The sequence below is a fragment of the Strongylocentrotus purpuratus genome, unplaced genomic scaffold (genome assembly GCF_000002235.5).
Source record: "Strongylocentrotus purpuratus isolate Spur 01 unplaced genomic scaffold, Spur_5.0 spur5_scaffold_18, whole genome shotgun sequence".
NCBI classification, from domain to species: domain Eukaryota; kingdom Metazoa; phylum Echinodermata; class Echinoidea; order Camarodonta; family Strongylocentrotidae; genus Strongylocentrotus; species Strongylocentrotus purpuratus.
Genome location: NW_022145603.1, coordinates 10,649,935 through 10,666,847, shown reverse-complemented (window position 1 = coordinate 10,666,847; position 16,913 = coordinate 10,649,935). Strand labels below are relative to the sequence as shown.

The window sequence follows — 16,913 nt, the reverse complement described above, 5'->3', positions numbered from 1 at the left end:
TCTTTGTTTATGACGTAATGGTCATCATGCGCAAAGAGTGTGCGCATTGACACTGTCTTGGAAACGGTTGCGGATAAAACATTTTGCCATAATGCTACATGGAGGATGGAAGAAAAGAAAAAGGAGGAGCCGGGCAGGGATGGGATGGGGGGGGGGGGAGGGGCGGGAGTTTGTTATAGAGGTGAAGGAGGGAAGGAAGGACGGAGTTAGAGGTCGATAATAAGCTTCTTTTAGAAGGGAAGAGTCACCAAAAACTCGTCATCCTTTTTTTTGCTCCCCGTCTTTCCTCCAGATAAGCGTGAACACTTGAAATATTGTATGAAGCCATGTTATGTTCATGAAAATGTATGATGAAAAAAAAAGAAAAAAAAGATGCAGAAACCAATAAATCAATTCAAATAAAAAAAAAATGCCTACAACACCCGGTATTCAAAGGCGGTCTCCCATCCAATTACTGACCAGGCCCTATGTTTCTTGACTTCGGTGATCGGACGAGAACCGGTATGTTCAGCATGGTATGGTCGTAGACAAAAGACTCGTCAATTTAAACCTATTTAACATTAAACAATGACGTCACCATCTGATTTCTTTCAATGGGGTGGTAGTAGTAGTTTCAGATGTTCATGATTGTTTCAAAGTGCCCGACTGGGTGAGGAAACGGATTTAGCCCGAACGCCTCTTCTCCAACTAAGAGACTGTGTCCTCTGTAGATGGAGCTCTTGTTCAACTATATTATTGGGGGTATCAATAATAGTCCAGAGCTGCACTTCTATGCCTTGTTGAGATCAGGTCCCCCTGGGGAAGAGGAATATAACAAGCTAACGTCATATTCCAAATAAGCCTTTGAGCAAACCTAGTACCTCGACACGCGATATATAGTATTCACCTTGTCTTTGTTTATGACGTAATGGTCATCATGCGCAAAGAGTGTGCGCATTGACACTGTCTTGGAAACGGTTGCGGATAAAACATTTTGCCATAATGCTACATGGAGGATGGAAGAAAAGAAAAAGGAGGAGCCGGGCAGGGATGGGATGGGGGGGGGGGGGCGGGAGTTTGTTATAGAGGTGAAGGAGGGAAGGAAGGACGGAGTTAGAGGTCGATAATAAGCTTCTTTTAGAAGGGAAGAGTCACCAAAAACTCGTCATCCTTTTTTTTGCTCCCCGTCTTTCCTCCAGATAAGCGTGAACACTTGAAATATTGTATGAAGCCATGTTATGTTCATGAAAATGTATGATGAAAAAAAAAGAAAAAAAGATGCAGAAACCAATAAATCAATTCAAATAAAAAAAAAATGCCTACAACACCCGGTATTCAAAGGCGGTCTCCCATCCAATTACTGACCAGGCCCTATGTTTCTTGACTTCGGTGATCGGACGAGAACCGGTATGTTCAGCATGGTATGGTCGTAGACAAAAGACTCGTCAATTTAAACCTATTTAACATTAAACAATGACGTCACCATCTGATTTCTTTCAATGGGGTGGTAGTAGTAGTTTCAGATGTTCATGATTGTTTCAAAGTGCCCGACTGGGTGAGGAAACGGATTTAGCCCGAACGCCTCTTCTCCAACTAAGAGACTGTGTCCTCTGTAGATGGAGCTCTTGTTCAACTATATTATTGGGGGTATCAATAATAGTCCAGAGCTGCACTTCTATGCCTTGTTGAGATCAGGTCCCCCTGGGGAAGAGGAATATAACAAGCTAACGTCATATTCCAAATAAGCCTTTGAGCAAACCTAGTACCTCGACACGCGATATATAGTATTCACCTTGTCTTTGTTTATGACGTAATGGTCATCATGCGCAAAGAGTGTGCGCATTGACACTGTCTTGGAAACGGTTGCGGATAAAACATTTTGCCATAATGCTACATGGAGGATGGAAGAAAAGAAAAAGGAGGAGCCGGGCAGGGATGGGATGGGGGGGGGGGGAGGGGCGGGAGTTTGTTATAGAGGTGAAGGAGGGAAGGAAGGACGGAGTTAGAGGTCGATAATAAGCTTCTTTTAGAAGGGAAGAGTCACCAAAAACTCGTCATCCTTTTTTTTGCTCCCCGTCTTTCCTCCAGATAAGCGTGAACACTTGAAATATTGTATGAAGCCATGTTATGTTCATGAAAATGTATGATGAAAAAAAAAAAAAAAAGATGCAGAAACCAATAAATCAATTCAAATAAAAAAAAAAATGCCTACAACACCCGGTATTCAAAGGCGGTCTCCCATCCAATTACTGACCAGGCCCTATGTTTCTTGACTTCGGTGATCGGACGAGAACCGGTATGTTCAGCATGGTATGGTCGTAGACAAAAGACTCGTCAATTTAAACCTATTTAACATTAAACAATGACGTCACCATCTGATTTCTTTCAATGGGGTGGTAGTAGTAGTTTCAGATGTTCATGATTGTTTCAAAGTGCCCGACTGGGTGAGGAAACGGATTTAGCCCGAACGCCTCTTCTCCAACTAAGAGACTGTGTCCTCTGTAGATGGAGCTCTTGTTCAACTATATTATTGGGGGTATCAATAATAGTCCAGAGCTGCACTTCTATGCCTTGTTGAGATCAGGTCCCCCTGGGGAAGAGGAATATAACAAGCTAACGTCATATTCCAAATAAGCCTTTGAGCAAACCTAGTACCTCGACACGCGATATATAGTATTCACCTTGTCTTTGTTTATGACGTAATGGTCATCATGCGCAAAGAGTGTGCGCATTGACACTGTCTTGGAAACGGTTGCGGATAAAACATTTTGCCATAATGCTACATGGAGGATGGAAGAAAAGAAAAAGGAGGAGCCGGGCAGGGATGGGATGGGGGGGGGGGAGGGGCGGGAGTTTGTTATAGAGGTGAAGGAGGGAAGGAAGGACGGAGTTAGAGGTCGATAATAAGCTTCTTTTAGAAGGGAAGAGTCACCAAAAACTCGTCATCCTTTTTTTTGCTCCCCGTCTTTCCTCCAGATAAGCGTGAACACTTGAAATATTGTATGAAGCCATGTTATGTTCATGAAAATGTATGATGAAAAAAAAAGAAAAAAAGATGCAGAAACCAATAAATCAATTCAAATAAAAAAAAAATGCCTACAACACCCGGTATTCAAAGGCGGTCTCCCATCCAATTACTGACCAGGCCCTATGTTTCTTGACTTCGGTGATCGGACGAGAACCGGTATGTTCAGCATGGTATGGTCGTAGACAAAAGACTCGTCAATTTAAACCTATTTAACATTAAACAATGACGTCACCATCTGATTTCTTTCAATGGGGTGGTAGTAGTAGTTTCAGATGTTCATGATTGTTTCAAAGTGCCCGACTGGGTGAGGAAACGGATTTAGCCCGAACGCCTCTTCTCCAACTAAGAGACTGTGTCCTCTGTAGATGGAGCTCTTGTTCAACTATATTATTGGGGGTATCAATAATAGTCCAGAGCTGCACTTCTATGCCTTGTTGAGATCAGGTCCCCCTGGGGAAGAGGAATATAACAAGCTAACGTCATATTCCAAATAAGCCTTTGAGCAAACCTAGTACCTCGACACGCGATATATAGTATTCACCTTGTCTTTGTTTATGACGTAATGGTCATCATGCGCAAAGAGTGTGCGCATTGACACTGTCTTGGAAACGGTTGCGGATAAAACATTTTGCCATAATGCTACATGGAGGATGGAAGAAAAGAAAAAGGAGGAGCCGGGCAGGGATGGGATGGGGGGGGGGGGAGGGGCGGGAGTTTGTTATAGAGGTGAAGGAGGGAAGGAAGGACGGAGTTAGAGGTCGATAATAAGCTTCTTTTAGAAGGGAAGAGTCACCAAAAACTCGTCATCCTTTTTTTTGCTCCCCGTCTTTCCTCCAGATAAGCGTGAACACTTGAAATATTGTATGAAGCCATGTTATGTTCATGAAAATGTATGATGAAAAAAAAGAAAAAAAGATGCAGAAACCAATAAATCAATTCAAATAAAAAAAAAATGCCTACAACACCCGGTATTCAAAGGCGGTCTCCCATCCAATTACTGACCAGGCCCTATGTTTCTTGACTTCGGTGATCGGACGAGAACCGGTATGTTCAGCATGGTATGGTCGTAGACAAAAGACTCGTCAATTTAAACCTATTTAACATTAAACAATGACGTCACCATCTGATTTCTTTCAATGGGGTGGTAGTAGTAGTTTCAGATGTTCATGATTGTTTCAAAGTGCCCGACTGGGTGAGGAAACGGATTTAGCCCGAACGCCTCTTCTCCAACTAAGAGACTGTGTCCTCTGTAGATGGAGCTCTTGTTCAACTATATTATTGGGGGTATCAATAATAGTCCAGAGCTGCACTTCTATGCCTTGTTGAGATCAGGTCCCCCTGGGGAAGAGGAATATAACAAGCTAACGTCATATTCCAAATAAGCCTTTGAGCAAACCTAGTACCTCGACACGCGATATATAGTATTCACCTTGTCTTTGTTTATGACGTAATGGTCATCATGCGCAAAGAGTGTGCGCATTGACACTGTCTTGGAAACGGTTGCGGATAAAACATTTTGCCATAATGCTACATGGAGGATGGAAGAAAAGAAAAAGGAGGAGCCGGGCAGGGATGGGATGGGGGGGGGGGAGGGGCGGGAGTTTGTTATAGAGGTGAAGGAGGGAAGGAAGGACGGAGTTAGAGGTCGATAATAAGCTTCTTTTAGAAGGGAAGAGTCACCAAAAACTCGTCATCCTTTTTTTTGCTCCCCGTCTTTCCTCCAGATAAGCGTGAACACTTGAAATATTGTATGAAGCCATGTTATGTTCATGAAAATGTATGATGAAAAAAAAAAAAAAAAGATGCAGAAACCAATAAATCAATTCAAATAAAAAAAAAATGCCTACAACACCCGGTATTCAAAGGCGGTCTCCCATCCAATTACTGACCAGGCCCTATGTTTCTTGACTTCGGTGATCGGACGAGAACCGGTATGTTCAGCATGGTATGGTCGTAGACAAAAGACTCGTCAATTTAAACCTATTTAACATTAAACAATGACGTCACCATCTGATTTCTTTCAATGGGGTGGTAGTAGTAGTTTCAGATGTTCATGATTGTTTCAAAGTGCCCGACTGGGTGAGGAAACGGATTTAGCCCGAACGCCTCTTCTCCAACTAAGAGACTGTGTCCTCTGTAGATGGAGCTCTTGTTCAACTATATTATTGGGGGTATCAATAATAGTCCAGAGCTGCACTTCTATGCCTTGTTGAGATCAGGTCCCCCTGGGGAAGAGGAATATAACAAGCTAACGTCATATTCCAAATAAGCCTTTGAGCAAACCTAGTACCTCGACACGCGATATATAGTATTCACCTTGTCTTTGTTTATGACGTAATGGTCATCATGCGCAAAGAGTGTGCGCATTGACACTGTCTTGGAAACGGTTGCGGATAAAACATTTTGCCATAATGCTACATGGAGGATGGAAGAAAAGAAAAAGGAGGAGCCGGGCAGGGATGGGATGGGGGGGGGGGGAGGGGCGGGAGTTTGTTATAGAGGTGAAGGAGGGAAGGAAGGACGGAGTTAGAGGTCGATAATAAGCTTCTTTTAGAAGGGAAGAGTCACCAAAAACTCGTCATCCTTTTTTTTGCTCCCCGTCTTTCCTCCAGATAAGCGTGAACACTTGAAATATTGTATGAAGCCATGTTATGTTCATGAAAATGTATGATGAAAAAAAAAGAAAAAAAGATGCAGAAACCAATAAATCAATTCAAATAAAAAAAAAATGCCTACAACACCCGGTATTCAAAGGCGGTCTCCCATCCAATTACTGACCAGGCCCTATGTTTCTTGACTTCGGTGATCGGACGAGAACCGGTATGTTCAGCATGGTATGGTCGTAGACAAAAGACTCGTCAATTTAAACCTATTTAACATTAAACAATGACGTCACCATCTGATTTCTTTCAATGGGGTGGTAGTAGTAGTTTCAGATGTTCATGATTGTTTCAAAGTGCCCGACTGGGTGAGGAAACGGATTTAGCCCGAACGCCTCTTCTCCAACTAAGAGACTGTGTCCTCTGTAGATGGAGCTCTTGTTCAACTATATTATTGGGGGTATCAATAATAGTCCAGAGCTGCACTTCTATGCCTTGTTGAGATCAGGTCCCCCTGGGGAAGAGGAATATAACAAGCTAACGTCATATTCCAAATAAGCCTTTGAGCAAACCTAGTACCTCGACACGCGATATATAGTATTCACCTTGTCTTTGTTTATGACGTAATGGTCATCATGCGCAAAGAGTGTGCGCATTGACACTGTCTTGGAAACGGTTGCGGATAAAACATTTTGCCATAATGCTACATGGAGGATGGAAGAAAAGAAAAAGGAGGAGCCGGGCAGGGATGGGATGGGGGGGGGGGGAGGGGCGGGAGTTTGTTATAGAGGTGAAGGAGGGAAGGAAGGACGGAGTTAGAGGTCGATAATAAGCTTCTTTTAGAAGGGAAGAGTCACCAAAAACTCGTCATCCTTTTTTTTGCTCCCCGTCTTTCCTCCAGATAAGCGTGAACACTTGAAATATTGTATGAAGCCATGTTATGTTCATGAAAATGTATGATGAAAAAAAAAGAAAAAAAAGATGCAGAAACCAATAAATCAATTCAAATAAAAAAAAAATGCCTACAACACCCGGTATTCAAAGGCGGTCTCCCATCCAATTACTGACCAGGCCCTATGTTTCTTGACTTCGGTGATCGGACGAGAACCGGTATGTTCAGCATGGTATGGTCGTAGACAAAAGACTCGTCAATTTAAACCTATTTAACATTAAACAATGACGTCACCATCTGATTTCTTTCAATGGGGTGGTAGTAGTAGTTTCAGATGTTCATGATTGTTTCAAAGTGCCCGACTGGGTGAGGAAACGGATTTAGCCCGAACGCCTCTTCTCCAACTAAGAGACTGTGTCCTCTGTAGATGGAGCTCTTGTTCAACTATATTATTGGGGGTATCAATAATAGTCCAGAGCTGCACTTCTATGCCTTGTTGAGATCAGGTCCCCCTGGGGAAGAGGAATATAACAAGCTAACGTCATATTCCAAATAAGCCTTTGAGCAAACCTAGTACCTCGACACGCGATATATAGTATTCACCTTGTCTTTGTTTATGACGTAATGGTCATCATGCGCAAAGAGTGTGCGCATTGACACTGTCTTGGAAACGGTTGCGGATAAAACATTTTGCCATAATGCTACATGGAGGATGGAAGAAAAGAAAAAGGAGGAGCCGGGCAGGGATGGGATGGGGGGGGGGGGAGGGGCGGGAGTTTGTTATAGAGGTGAAGGAGGGAAGGAAGGACGGAGTTAGAGGTCGATAATAAGCTTCTTTTAGAAGGGAAGAGTCACCAAAAACTCGTCATCCTTTTTTTTGCTCCCCGTCTTTCCTCCAGATAAGCGTGAACACTTGAAATATTGTATGAAGCCATGTTATGTTCATGAAAATGTATGATGAAAAAAAAAGAAAAAAAGATGCAGAAACCAATAAATCAATTCAAATAAAAAAAAAATGCCTACAACACCCGGTATTCAAAGGCGGTCTCCCATCCAATTACTGACCAGGCCCTATGTTTCTTGACTTCGGTGATCGGACGAGAACCGGTATGTTCAGCATGGTATGGTCGTAGACAAAAGACTCGTCAATTTAAACCTATTTAACATTAAACAATGACGTCACCATCTGATTTCTTTCAATGGGGTGGTAGTAGTAGTTTCAGATGTTCATGATTGTTTCAAAGTGCCCGACTGGGTGAGGAAACGGATTTAGCCCGAACGCCTCTTCTCCAACTAAGAGACTGTGTCCTCTGTAGATGGAGCTCTTGTTCAACTATATTATTGGGGGTATCAATAATAGTCCAGAGCTGCACTTCTATGCCTTGTTGAGATCAGGTCCCCCTGGGGAAGAGGAATATAACAAGCTAACGTCATATTCCAAATAAGCCTTTGAGCAAACCTAGTACCTCGACACGCGATATATAGTATTCACCTTGTCTTTGTTTATGACGTAATGGTCATCATGCGCAAAGAGTGTGCGCATTGACACTGTCTTGGAAACGGTTGCGGATAAAACATTTTGCCATAATGCTACATGGAGGATGGAAGAAAAGAAAAAGGAGGAGCCGGGCAGGGATGGGATGGGGGGGGGGGGAGGGGCGGGAGTTTGTTATAGAGGTGAAGGAGGGAAGGAAGGACGGAGTTAGAGGTCGATAATAAGCTTCTTTTAGAAGGGAAGAGTCACCAAAAACTCGTCATCCTTTTTTTTGCTCCCCGTCTTTCCTCCAGATAAGCGTGAACACTTGAAATATTGTATGAAGCCATGTTATGTTCATGAAAATGTATGATGAAAAAAAAAAAAAAAAGATGCAGAAACCAATAAATCAATTCAAATAAAAAAAAAATGCCTACAACACCCGGTATTCAAAGGCGGTCTCCCATCCAATTACTGACCAGGCCCTATGTTTCTTGACTTCGGTGATCGGACGAGAACCGGTATGTTCAGCATGGTATGGTCGTAGACAAAAGACTCGTCAATTTAAACCTATTTAACATTAAACAATGACGTCACCATCTGATTTCTTTCAATGGGGTGGTAGTAGTAGTTTCAGATGTTCATGATTGTTTCAAAGTGCCCGACTGGGTGAGGAAACGGATTTAGCCCGAACGCCTCTTCTCCAACTAAGAGACTGTGTCCTCTGTAGATGGAGCTCTTGTTCAACTATATTATTGGGGGTATCAATAATAGTCCAGAGCTGCACTTCTATGCCTTGTTGAGATCAGGTCCCCCTGGGGAAGAGGAATATAACAAGCTAACGTCATATTCCAAATAAGCCTTTGAGCAAACCTAGTACCTCGACACGCGATATATAGTATTCACCTTGTCTTTGTTTATGACGTAATGGTCATCATGCGCAAAGAGTGTGCGCATTGACACTGTCTTGGAAACGGTTGCGGATAAAACATTTTGCCATAATGCTACATGGAGGATGGAAGAAAAGAAAAAGGAGGAGCCGGGCAGGGATGGGATGGGGGGGGGGGGAGGGGCGGGAGTTTGTTATAGAGGTGAAGGAGGGAAGGAAGGACGGAGTTAGAGGTCGATAATAAGCTTCTTTTAGAAGGGAAGAGTCACCAAAAACTCGTCATCCTTTTTTTTGCTCCCCGTCTTTCCTCCAGATAAGCGTGAACACTTGAAATATTGTATGAAGCCATGTTATGTTCATGAAAATGTATGATGAAAAAAAAAGAAAAAAAGATGCAGAAACCAATAAATCAATTCAAATAAAAAAAAAATGCCTACAACACCCGGTATTCAAAGGCGGTCTCCCATCCAATTACTGACCAGGCCCTATGTTTCTTGACTTCGGTGATCGGACGAGAACCGGTATGTTCAGCATGGTATGGTCGTAGACAAAAGACTCGTCAATTTAAACCTATTTAACATTAAACAATGACGTCACCATCTGATTTCTTTCAATGGGGTGGTAGTAGTAGTTTCAGATGTTCATGATTGTTTCAAAGTGCCCGACTGGGTGAGGAAACGGATTTAGCCCGAACGCCTCTTCTCCAACTAAGAGACTGTGTCCTCTGTAGATGGAGCTCTTGTTCAACTATATTATTGGGGGTATCAATAATAGTCCAGAGCTGCACTTCTATGCCTTGTTGAGATCAGGTCCCCCTGGGGAAGAGGAATATAACAAGCTAACGTCATATTCCAAATAAGCCTTTGAGCAAACCTAGTACCTCGACACGCGATATATAGTATTCACCTTGTCTTTGTTTATGACGTAATGGTCATCATGCGCAAAGAGTGTGCGCATTGACACTGTCTTGGAAACGGTTGCGGATAAAACATTTTGCCATAATGCTACATGGAGGATGGAAGAAAAGAAAAAGGAGGAGCCGGGCAGGGATGGGATGGGGGGGGGGGGAGGGGCGGGAGTTTGTTATAGAGGTGAAGGAGGGAAGGAAGGACGGAGTTAGAGGTCGATAATAAGCTTCTTTTAGAAGGGAAGAGTCACCAAAAACTCGTCATCCTTTTTTTTGCTCCCCGTCTTTCCTCCAGATAAGCGTGAACACTTGAAATATTGTATGAAGCCATGTTATGTTCATGAAAATGTATGATGAAAAAAAAAGAAAAAAAAGATGCAGAAACCAATAAATCAATTCAAATAAAAAAAAAATGCCTACAACACCCGGTATTCAAAGGCGGTCTCCCATCCAATTACTGACCAGGCCCTATGTTTCTTGACTTCGGTGATCGGACGAGAACCGGTATGTTCAGCATGGTATGGTCGTAGACAAAAGACTCGTCAATTTAAACCTATTTAACATTAAACAATGACGTCACCATCTGATTTCTTTCAATGGGGTGGTAGTAGTAGTTTCAGATGTTCATGATTGTTTCAAAGTGCCCGACTGGGTGAGGAAACGGATTTAGCCCGAACGCCTCTTCTCCAACTAAGAGACTGTGTCCTCTGTAGATGGAGCTCTTGTTCAACTATATTATTGGGGGTATCAATAATAGTCCAGAGCTGCACTTCTATGCCTTGTTGAGATCAGGTCCCCCTGGGGAAGAGGAATATAACAAGCTAACGTCATATTCCAAATAAGCCTTTGAGCAAACCTAGTACCTCGACACGCGATATATAGTATTCACCTTGTCTTTGTTTATGACGTAATGGTCATCATGCGCAAAGAGTGTGCGCATTGACACTGTCTTGGAAACGGTTGCGGATAAAACATTTTGCCATAATGCTACATGGAGGATGGAAGAAAAGAAAAAGGAGGAGCCGGGCAGGGATGGGATGGGGGGGGGGAGGGGCGGGAGTTTGTTATAGAGGTGAAGGAGGGAAGGAAGGACGGAGTTAGAGGTCGATAATAAGCTTCTTTTAGAAGGGAAGAGTCACCAAAAACTCGTCATCCTTTTTTTTGCTCCCCGTCTTTCCTCCAGATAAGCGTGAACACTTGAAATATTGTATGAAGCCATGTTATGTTCATGAAAATGTATGATGAAAAAAAAAGAAAAAAAAGATGCAGAAACCAATAAATCAATTCAAATAAAAAAAAAATGCCTACAACACCCGGTATTCAAAGGCGGTCTCCCATCCAATTACTGACCAGGCCCTATGTTTCTTGACTTCGGTGATCGGACGAGAACCGGTATGTTCAGCATGGTATGGTCGTAGACAAAAGACTCGTCAATTTAAACCTATTTAACATTAAACAATGACGTCACCATCTGATTTCTTTCAATGGGGTGGTAGTAGTAGTTTCAGATGTTCATGATTGTTTCAAAGTGCCCGACTGGGTGAGGAAACGGATTTAGCCCGAACGCCTCTTCTCCAACTAAGAGACTGTGTCCTCTGTAGATGGAGCTCTTGTTCAACTATATTATTGGGGGTATCAATAATAGTCCAGAGCTGCACTTCTATGCCTTGTTGAGATCAGGTCCCCCTGGGGAAGAGGAATATAACAAGCTAACGTCATATTCCAAATAAGCCTTTGAGCAAACCTAGTACCTCGACACGCGATATATAGTATTCACCTTGTCTTTGTTTATGACGTAATGGTCATCATGCGCAAAGAGTGTGCGCATTGACACTGTCTTGGAAACGGTTGCGGATAAAACATTTTGCCATAATGCTACATGGAGGATGGAAGAAAAGAAAAAGGAGGAGCCGGGCAGGGATGGGATGGGGGGGGGGGAGGGGCGGGAGTTTGTTATAGAGGTGAAGGAGGGAAGGAAGGACGGAGTTAGAGGTCGATAATAAGCTTCTTTTAGAAGGGAAGAGTCACCAAAAACTCGTCATCCTTTTTTTTGCTCCCCGTCTTTCCTCCAGATAAGCGTGAACACTTGAAATATTGTATGAAGCCATGTTATGTTCATGAAAATGTATGATGAAAAAAAAAGAAAAAAAAGATGCAGAAACCAATAAATCAATTCAAATAAAAAAAAAATGCCTACAACACCCGGTATTCAAAGGCGGTCTCCCATCCAATTACTGACCAGGCCCTATGTTTCTTGACTTCGGTGATCGGACGAGAACCGGTATGTTCAGCATGGTATGGTCGTAGACAAAAGACTCGTCAATTTAAACCTATTTAACATTAAACAATGACGTCACCATCTGATTTCTTTCAATGGGGTGGTAGTAGTAGTTTCAGATGTTCATGATTGTTTCAAAGTGCCCGACTGGGTGAGGAAACGGATTTAGCCCGAACGCCTCTTCTCCAACTAAGAGACTGTGTCCTCTGTAGATGGAGCTCTTGTTCAACTATATTATTGGGGGTATCAATAATAGTCCAGAGCTGCACTTCTATGCCTTGTTGAGATCAGGTCCCCCTGGGGAAGAGGAATATAACAAGCTAACGTCATATTCCAAATAAGCCTTTGAGCAAACCTAGTACCTCGACACGCGATATATAGTATTCACCTTGTCTTTGTTTATGACGTAATGGTCATCATGCGCAAAGAGTGTGCGCATTGACACTGTCTTGGAAACGGTTGCGGATAAAACATTTTGCCATAATGCTACATGGAGGATGGAAGAAAAGAAAAAGGAGGAGCCGGGCAGGGATGGGATGGGGGGGGGGGGGGGCGGGAGTTTGTTATAGAGGTGAAGGAGGGAAGGAAGGACGGAGTTAGAGGTCGATAATAAGCTTCTTTTAGAAGGGAAGAGTCACCAAAAACTCGTCATCCTTTTTTTTGCTCCCCGTCTTTCCTCCAGATAAGCGTGAACACTTGAAATATTGTATGAAGCCATGTTATGTTCATGAAAATGTATGATGAAAAAAAAAAAAAAAAGATGCAGAAACCAATAAATCAATTCAAATAAAAAAAAATGCCTACAACACCCGGTATTCAAAGGCGGTCTCCCATCCAATTACTGACCAGGCCCTATGTTTCTTGACTTCGGTGATCGGACGAGAACCGGTATGTTCAGCATGGTATGGTCGTAGACAAAAGACTCGTCAATTTAAACCTATTTAACATTAAACAATGACGTCACCATCTGATTTCTTTCAATGGGGTGGTAGTAGTAGTTTCAGATGTTCATGATTGTTTCAAAGTGCCCGACTGGGTGAGGAAACGGATTTAGCCCGAACGCCTCTTCTCCAACTAAGAGACTGTGTCCTCTGTAGATGGAGCTCTTGTTCAACTATATTATTGGGGGTATCAATAATAGTCCAGAGCTGCACTTCTATGCCTTGTTGAGATCAGGTCCCCCTGGGGAAGAGGAATATAACAAGCTAACGTCATATTCCAAATAAGCCTTTGAGCAAACCTAGTACCTCGACACGCGATATATAGTATTCACCTTGTCTTTGTTTATGACGTAATGGTCATCATGCGCAAAGAGTGTGCGCATTGACACTGTCTTGGAAACGGTTGCGGATAAAACATTTTGCCATAATGCTACATGGAGGATGGAAGAAAAGAAAAAGGAGGAGCCGGGCAGGGATGGGATGGGGGGGGGGGGGGGGGCGGGAGTTTGTTATAGAGGTGAAGGAGGGAAGGAAGGACGGAGTTAGAGGTCGATAATAAGCTTCTTTTAGAAGGGAAGAGTCACCAAAAACTCGTCATCCTTTTTTTTGCTCCCCGTCTTTCCTCCAGATAAGCGTGAACACTTGAAATATTGTATGAAGCCATGTTATGTTCATGAAAATGTATGATGAAAAAAAAAAAAAAAAAAAGATGCAGAAACCAATAAATCAATTCAAATAAAAAAAAAATGCCTACAACACCCGGTATTCAAAGGCGGTCTCCCATCCAATTACTGACCAGGCCCTATGTTTCTTGACTTCGGTGATCGGACGAGAACCGGTATGTTCAGCATGGTATGGTCGTAGACAAAAGACTCGTCAATTTAAACCTATTTAACATTAAACAATGACGTCACCATCTGATTTCTTTCAATGGGGTGGTAGTAGTAGTTTCAGATGTTCATGATTGTTTCAAAGTGCCCGACTGGGTGAGGAAACGGATTTAGCCCGAACGCCTCTTCTCCAACTAAGAGACTGTGTCCTCTGTAGATGGAGCTCTTGTTCAACTATATTATTGGGGGTATCAATAATAGTCCAGAGCTGCACTTCTATGCCTTGTTGAGATCAGGTCCCCCTGGGGAAGAGGAATATAACAAGCTAACGTCATATTCCAAATAAGCCTTTGAGCAAACCTAGTACCTCGACACGCGATATATAGTATTCACCTTGTCTTTGTTTATGACGTAATGGTCATCATGCGCAAAGAGTGTGCGCATTGACACTGTCTTGGAAACGGTTGCGGATAAAACATTTTGCCATAATGCTACATGGAGGATGGAAGAAAAGAAAAAGGAGGAGCCGGGCAGGGATGGGATGGGGGGGGGGGGGGGGAGGGGCGGGAGTTTGTTATAGAGGTGAAGGAGGGAAGGAAGGACGGAGTTAGAGGTCGATAATAAGCTTCTTTTAGAAGGGAAGAGTCACCAAAAACTCGTCATCCTTTTTTTTGCTCCCCGTCTTTCCTCCAGATAAGCGTGAACACTTGAAATATTGTATGAAGCCATGTTATGTTCATGAAAATGTATGATGAAAAAAAAAGAAAAAAAAGATGCAGAAACCAATAAATCAATTCAAATAAAAAAAAAATGCCTACAACACCCGGTATTCAAAGGCGGTCTCCCATCCAATTACTGACCAGGCCCTATGTTTCTTGACTTCGGTGATCGGACGAGAACCGGTATGTTCAGCATGGTATGGTCGTAGACAAAAGACTCGTCAATTTAAACCTATTTAACATTAAACAATGACGTCACCATCTGATTTCTTTCAATGGGGTGGTAGTAGTAGTTTCAGATGTTCATGATTGTTTCAAAGTGCCCGACTGGGTGAGGAAACGGATTTAGCCCGAACGCCTCTTCTCCAACTAAGAGACTGTGTCCTCTGTAGATGGAGCTCTTGTTCAACTATATTATTGGGGGTATCAATAATAGTCCAGAGCTGCACTTCTATGCCTTGTTGAGATCAGGTCCCCCTGGGGAAGAGGAATATAACAAGCTAACGTCATATTCCAAATAAGCCTTTGAGCAAACCTAGTACCTCGACACGCGATATATAGTATTCACCTTGTCTTTGTTTATGACGTAATGGTCATCATGCGCAAAGAGTGTGCGCATTGACACTGTCTTGGAAACGGTTGCGGATAAAACATTTTGCCATAATGCTACATGGAGGATGGAAGAAAAGAAAAAGGAGGAGCCGGGCAGGGATGGGATGGGGGGGGGGGAGGGGCGGGAGTTTGTTATAGAGGTGAAGGAGGGAAGGAAGGACGGAGTTAGAGGTCGATAATAAGCTTCTTTTAGAAGGGAAGAGTCACCAAAAACTCGTCATCCTTTTTTTTGCTCCCCGTCTTTCCTCCAGATAAGCGTGAACACTTGAAATATTGTATGAAGCCATGTTATGTTCATGAAAATGTATGATGAAAAAAAGATGCAGAAACAAATAAATCAATTCAAATAAAAAAAAAATGCCTACAACACCCGGTATTCAAAGGCGGTCTCCCATCCAATTACTGACCAGGCCCTATGTTTCTTGACTTCGGTGATCGGACGAGAACCGGTATGTTCAGCATGGTATGGTCGTAGACAAAAGACTCGTCAATTTAAACCTATTTAAGATTAAACAATGACGTCACCATCTGATTTCTTTCAATGGGGTGGTAGTAGTAGTTTCAGATGTTCATGATTGTTTCAAAGTGCCCGACTGGGTGAGGAAACGGATTTAGCCCGAACGCCTCTTCTCCAACTAAGAGACTGTGTCCTCTGTAGATGGAGCTCTTGTTCAACTATATTATTGGGGGTATCAATAATAGTCCAGAGCTGCACTTCTATGCCTTGTTGAGATCAGGTCCCCCTGGGGAAGAGGAATATAACAAGCTAACGTCATATTCCAAATAAGCCTTTGAGCAAACCTAGTACCTCGACACGCGATATATAGTATTCACCTTGTCTTTGTTTATGACGTAATGGTCATCATGCGCAAAGAGTGTGCGCATTGACACTGTCTTGGAAACGGTTGCGGATAAAACATTTTGCCATAATGCTACATGGAGGATGGAAGAAAAGAAAAAGGAGGAGCCGGGCAGGGATGGGATGGGGGGGGGGGGGAGGGGCGGGAGTTTGTTATAGAGGTGAAGGAGGGAAGGAAGGACGGAGTTAGAGGTCGATAATAAGCTTCTTTTAGAAGGGAAGAGTCACCAAAAACTCGTCATCCTTTTTTTTGCTCCCCGTCTTTCCTCCAGATAAGCGTGAACACTTGAAATATTGTATGAAGCCATGTTATGTTCATGAAAATGTATGATGAAAAAAAAAAAAAAAAGATGCAGAAACCAATAAATCAATTCAAATAAAAAAAAAAATGCCTACAACACCCGGTATTCAAAGGCGGTCTCCCATCCAATTACTGACCAGGCCCTATGTTTCTTGACTTCGGTGATCGGACGAGAACCGGTATGTTCAGCATGGTATGGTCGTAGACAAAAGACTCGTCAATTTAAACCTATTTAAGATTAAACAATGACGTCACCATCTGATTTCTTTCAATGGGGTGGTAGTAGTAGTTTCAGATGTTCATGATTGTTTCAAAGTGCCCGACTGGGTGAGGAAACGGATTTAGCCCGAACGCCTCTTCTCCAACTAAGAGACTGTGTCCTCTGTAGATGGAGCTCTTGTTCAACTATATTATTGGGGGTATCAATAATAGTCCAGAGCTGCACTTCTATGCCTTGTTGAGATCAGGTCCCCCTGGGGAAGAGGAATATAACAAGCTAACGTCATATTCCAAATAAGCCTTTGAGCAAACCTAGTACCTCGACACGCGATATATAGTATTCACCTTGTCTTTGTTTATGACGTAATGGTCATCATGCGCAAAG

The 16,913-nt window shown here is 42.8% G+C and overlaps 19 pseudogenes; all 19 read right to left on the bottom strand.

Annotated features, from left to right (window-relative positions):
- Positions 1-410: 410 nt before the first annotated feature.
- On the bottom strand, positions 411-529 carry LOC115925686 (annotated as a pseudogene).
- Positions 530-1,295: 766 nt separating this feature from the next.
- On the bottom strand, positions 1,296-1,414 carry LOC115925685 (annotated as a pseudogene).
- A 770-nt stretch (positions 1,415-2,184) lies between these two features.
- LOC115925684 lies at positions 2,185-2,303 on the bottom strand (annotated as a pseudogene).
- A 769-nt stretch (positions 2,304-3,072) lies between these two features.
- Positions 3,073-3,191, bottom strand: LOC115925683 (annotated as a pseudogene).
- Positions 3,192-3,960: 769 nt separating this feature from the next.
- On the bottom strand, positions 3,961-4,079 carry LOC115925682 (annotated as a pseudogene).
- Positions 4,080-4,847: 768 nt separating this feature from the next.
- LOC115925680 lies at positions 4,848-4,966 on the bottom strand (annotated as a pseudogene).
- A 770-nt stretch (positions 4,967-5,736) lies between these two features.
- LOC115925678 lies at positions 5,737-5,855 on the bottom strand (annotated as a pseudogene).
- Positions 5,856-6,626: 771 nt separating this feature from the next.
- Positions 6,627-6,745, bottom strand: LOC115925677 (annotated as a pseudogene).
- A 770-nt stretch (positions 6,746-7,515) lies between these two features.
- Positions 7,516-7,634, bottom strand: LOC115925676 (annotated as a pseudogene).
- A 769-nt stretch (positions 7,635-8,403) lies between these two features.
- LOC115925675 lies at positions 8,404-8,522 on the bottom strand (annotated as a pseudogene).
- A 770-nt stretch (positions 8,523-9,292) lies between these two features.
- On the bottom strand, positions 9,293-9,411 carry LOC115925674 (annotated as a pseudogene).
- Positions 9,412-10,182: 771 nt separating this feature from the next.
- Positions 10,183-10,301, bottom strand: LOC115925673 (annotated as a pseudogene).
- Positions 10,302-11,070: 769 nt separating this feature from the next.
- Positions 11,071-11,189, bottom strand: LOC115925672 (annotated as a pseudogene).
- Positions 11,190-11,959: 770 nt separating this feature from the next.
- On the bottom strand, positions 11,960-12,078 carry LOC115925671 (annotated as a pseudogene).
- A 766-nt stretch (positions 12,079-12,844) lies between these two features.
- On the bottom strand, positions 12,845-12,963 carry LOC115925670 (annotated as a pseudogene).
- A 772-nt stretch (positions 12,964-13,735) lies between these two features.
- On the bottom strand, positions 13,736-13,854 carry LOC115925667 (annotated as a pseudogene).
- Positions 13,855-14,629: 775 nt separating this feature from the next.
- Positions 14,630-14,748, bottom strand: LOC115925666 (annotated as a pseudogene).
- Positions 14,749-15,507: 759 nt separating this feature from the next.
- Positions 15,508-15,626, bottom strand: LOC115925665 (annotated as a pseudogene).
- Positions 15,627-16,397: 771 nt separating this feature from the next.
- On the bottom strand, positions 16,398-16,516 carry LOC115925664 (annotated as a pseudogene).
- Between the last annotated feature and the right edge of the window lie 397 nt (positions 16,517-16,913).